Source organism: Procambarus clarkii, chromosome 56 (assembly GCF_040958095.1).
Source record: "Procambarus clarkii isolate CNS0578487 chromosome 56, FALCON_Pclarkii_2.0, whole genome shotgun sequence".
NCBI lineage: Eukaryota > Metazoa > Arthropoda > Malacostraca > Decapoda > Cambaridae > Procambarus > Procambarus clarkii.
The window spans coordinates 15,571,966-15,576,965 of record NC_091205.1 but is presented as its reverse complement, the minus strand read 5'-3'; the positions used below and the strand labels follow the sequence as shown (position 1 = coordinate 15,576,965).

At 42.7% G+C, this 5,000-nt stretch overlaps 1 protein-coding gene across 1 annotated transcript in view; it reads left to right on the top strand.

The window, feature by feature from the left end:
- Positions 1-5,000, top strand: part of LOC138353089 (carbonic anhydrase-related protein 10-like) — a gene marked incomplete in the record, with an annotated part of 89,705 nt that overhangs the window by 74,890 nt on the left and 9,815 nt on the right.

Below are 5,000 nucleotides of genomic sequence, written 5' to 3'. Positions count from 1 at the left end.
AGCTACTAAAACTCATCTATCTTACTAATATATTCAAATAAAAATTTTAAATTATTAAAAAAAATCACGAAAAAATTTAAAATTTTTAAAGTAAATTTTGTTTAGAATATAATAAAAGTGTTCCATTGACTCAAACAACACCAGAAACAGACATGTATATCAGCGCTCGGGATTCGTAGTCCTAAGATTCCGAGTTCGATCCCCGGTGGAGGCTGAAACAAATTAGCAGTTTCTTTCACCCGGATGCACCTGTTTATCTAGCAGTAAATAGGTACCTGGGAGTAAGACAGCTGCTACGGGCTGCTGCTTCCTGGGGATGTGTAACAAAAAGGAGGCCTGGTCGAGGACAGGGCCGCGGGGACGCTAAGCCCCGAAATCATCTCAAGATAGTGGTATTTAATCTAGGAAAACTCATTTACAAAATATAATATAATATGTATATGTGGGATAATATCTGACCATTGTGGGGATAATATCTGACCATTGTGGGATAATATCTGACCATTGTGTGGTAATATCTGACCATTGTGTGGTAATATCTGACCATTGTGAGGTAATATCTGACCATTGTGTGGTAATATCTGACCATTGTGAGGTAATATCTGACCATTGTGTGGTAATATCTGACCATTGTGTGGTAATATCTGACCATTGTGTGGTAATATCTGACCATTGTGAGGTAATATCTGACCATTGTGGGGGTAATATCTGACCATTGTGGGGGTAATATCTGACCATTGTGTGGTAATATCTGACCATTGTGAGGTAATATCTGACCATTGTGTGGTAATATCTGACCATTGTGGGATAATATCTGACCATTGTGTGGTAATATCTGACCATTGTGGGGGTAATATCTGACCATTGTGTGGTAATATCTGACCATTGTGAGGTAATATCTGACCATTGTGTGGTAATATCTGACCATTGTGGGGGTAATATCTGACCATTGTGTGGTAATATCTGACCATTATGGGATAATATCTGACCATTGTGGGGGTAATAGCCAGTGCTCCAGCGAGGACTGTCCCCCAGGGCGAACTTAACACCTTGGGCAGGAGATATATTACCTAGATCAATGGCTTCACACAAACAGACCAATGGTCTCACACAAACAAATCAATGGACTCACAATAACAGATCAATGGCTTCACACAAACAGATCAATGGACTCACACAAACAGACCAATGGACTCACACAAACAGACCAATGGTCTCACACAAACAGACCAATGGACTCACACAAACAGACCAATGGACTCACACAAACAGATCAATGGACTCACACAAACAGACCAATGGACTCACACAAACAGACCAATGGACTCACACAAACAGACCAATGGACTCACAAACAGACCAATTGTCTCACACAAACAGACCAATGGACTCACACAAACACTCAGCCTCTCATAAAAACAGTCTTCAAGTTCCCTTCTAATACTGTAATTATCTGGTGTATAATTCCCAGTCATCATTATATGTAAAATGTATAATATTTACCCATTATTCATGTAATATAAATAAAATGTAAGTACATATAAGATCTATATCTCATTGAAACTGGCTATAAGGTACATCTCGCTGTTATACCGACTATTGCACTATTCATTCACTATATTATACATGATGTCATCATCTCTGACATCATGTTCCTGGAGGATGGGTTGTTCCGTGTAGTGACTCCTAACCTCACCAAACCTCGTGTGACTGGAGAGGGTCATTCACAGTACCGTGGGAGCCTGACAGCTGGGTGGACAGCGCTTCGGATTCGTAGTCCTGAGGTTCCGGGTTCGATCCCCGGTGAAGGTGGAGACAAATGGGCAAAATGTTTCTTTCACTCTGATGCCCCCTGTTATCTAGCAGTAAATAGGTACCTGGGAGTTAGACAGCTGCTACGGGCTGCTTCCTCGGGGATGGAGGGCCTGGATCGAGGACCGGGCCGCGGGGACACTAAGCCCCGAAATCAGTCTCAAGATAACGTGGATATAGCAAGTAACACAATCCGCACATCAATGGAATGAAAGTGATACCGTTTCGGCCCATCCTGGATCCTTATAGAATCGTGTCGATATATAAGTTATTATATATAAGGCTTTATTATCCAAAATGTTTAAAACTTAAAGAGCCTGGTTATAACGACGTATGAGACTCTATATACTCTAGCCAGGCCTTCGTCTACAAGGACTCATTTGTCTCTGAAACTTTCAAAAATTTGGGGGAATTTTTTTTTTTTTGTATGGTATCCAGCTTGCAGGGAAGGGGAATAATGTATTAAATGTACTGGAAAATTAATTTTTCATTTTTGTATCGGAAGGCTTTACGAGAGAGATTATAGTTGACTAACACCGAACAATTAATTACCTCTTTTCAAAACAGCTAAATCATCTTAAAATCTATCTGAAATATATTGTATATATCTTCATTAACTGTTAAAACATATTGTCCCCTTTGATAATAATAATAATAATAATAATAATAATAATAATAATAATAATAATAATAATAATAATAATAATTATTATTATTATACCTTCCTCGCTCCCGGCTCAGCGAATCATCGGGGGGGTTACAGCACGCCGCAGGAGTGGGAGGAGCTACCGCCACCAGCTCAGCCAATCATCGAGGCTGAGGGCACGCTGCTGCCCATGGCTAAGCCAATCATCGATGTGTATCTCAACCCGTGAGATGGAACTCCCGCCGGCGGACATATTGAAGTGTTTCATCCACAAATATTAAAACATGTATGGCTAGAGCTTCCCTCCTTGACGTATGCCAGTACATCATGGCGGCTACACTCTACACTGGTACTGTTAATTGTATTTGTCCAGTGGAGTCCTTCCAGTACCTCGCTCTACACCACCTATCTTGAGATGATTTCGTGGCTTTAGTGTCCCCGCGGCCCGGTCCTCGAACAGACCTCCACCCCCAGGAAGCAGCCCGTGACAGCTGACTAACACCCAGGTACCTATTTTACTGCTAGGTAACAGGGGCATAGGGTGAAAGAAACTCTGCCCATTGTTTCTCGCCGGCGCCTGGGATCGATCCCAGGACCACAGGATCACAAGTCCAGCGTGCTGTCCGCTCGGCCGACCGGCTCCCATTAATATTAATACATAATGCTGAATTAATATGTAACCTCCATTACATTACAATACATATATCTGTAGATATATATCGTAAGATATGTAGATAAGCAGGTATCTGTAGCTTGTCCCTCTTAATATGAATATATAATCTGTAAATATATTTAATTACTTAATACAAATATACAAATACAAATATTATTATTCAGGTAAAGTACATACATACAACGTGAGATACAAAAAGTTGATGGATTTATTGATAGAGCTAGTACATACTATGCCTAAAGCCACTATTACGCAAATAAGCGTTTCGGGCAGATACATGTAGATATATATCCATATAAGGGATAATGCGTCATTTGCTATATACGTGAAGCTTTTAAAATTTGTTGTAGTATCTTTTATCTCACTTTTTCAGAAAAGGAATTCATTCTGAATGAATATGACGACTTTATTTAGCATACAGAGAGTATACAGAGTATAACTCATAATACCCCAAGGGCCTGTGTGCCGAGGACAGATAAGCTGCACACTTTGTTTTTTAATTAAAGCAAGAATAGCGCATAACAAAGAGTAGAGGATGAAGTAGAAGAGTGCATTAAAGAGCAGAGCATGGCGGGCGTAGCGGCCAGCGGTCCAGCTCAGCAGAAAGTGGCCTGACGCCGGCTCGTTCCCGCCCTTTATGGCCTCACAAGTGGCGCCGGGACGGAGGGAGGGAAACATTGCCGGCAATCTCATTTTATTTCAATTATTTCCCGAGAAACAGTGGAAAGGGAAATATATTTCGGTCAATTATCAGTGCCAGGCGCCACAAGGGAAGCAGATTAAGCCGTTAAGCTGAATTTTGAAGTTCATATTAGCGCGAGTCTGGCCGGACCTGCTCATATTACAACGGTCTTCCCCCTGACAGTTGCCAGCTGCTCCATTGACCTCACCGTTCAGATTGTCATCTATTAATTCGCTGATTCTCACAAAATCTTTATTAAACCTTAGGAAAAGTATTTTATCTTGCAGGATTTCTCTTCACTAACATATAAGAGATCCGGCTTAATCCCCCAGCCTGCTTCTGGTGGGGTCAGCGCCTTGTCTCTGTCTGTCATCAAATTCTCATAATTTGGGAAATTCGCGGGTTATTTGCTCACACGGCTGGCAGGGGGGCCAAATGTCCGCCCTTTTCTTTCCTTTCTTTAAATGTGAAGTATAAGCGCAAGCCTTCGCTCTTTCAGGTTAAGACAGATAAGTGAATGGGTGACCGCTTGGACAGAGCATGGTGCGGTCTACCAGGTTAATACCAGTACCTGGATGGGTGACTGTGAGTAGACAGCCTCACTCAGGCCATGGGCTTGAACACATGTGTCTAAGGGCACCTGGAAAATAGTCGCCCGCCTCCTGGGTGTATCAGGTGAAAGAAAACATCTCCAACCACCTCTGTCATGCGCGGGAATCGAACCTGGGCCCATGGGTTACAAGTCAGCGCCGCTGACCACTGCGCCCCACCGCGTGCACGCGTGTGTGTGTGTGTGTACAGACACGCACGCACGGGGAGGGGTAGTTCACCTTTGCTAACCTTCAGTGGTTTTGGGAAATGTGTGTCTGTTTGTCTTTACTGTAAATCAATAATGGTTAATATGCAGACTCGTAGAATTGGCGTGTCCACACGCAAGGAGTTGCGTGTGGACAACACTCTCCCTCCCTCCCTGTCTCCTTACTCCCTCCCTGTCTCCTTACTCCCTCCCTGTCTCCTTACTCTCTCCCTGTCTCCTTACTCCCTCCCTGTCTCCTTACTCTCTCCCTGTCTCCTTACTCCCTGTCTCCTTACTCTCTCCCTCTCCCTACACCCAAGCCTCTCTCTCTTCCTCTCGACCTTTCATCATAATAAATATAAGATATTCCTATGTATTCTGAAGTCAGTTA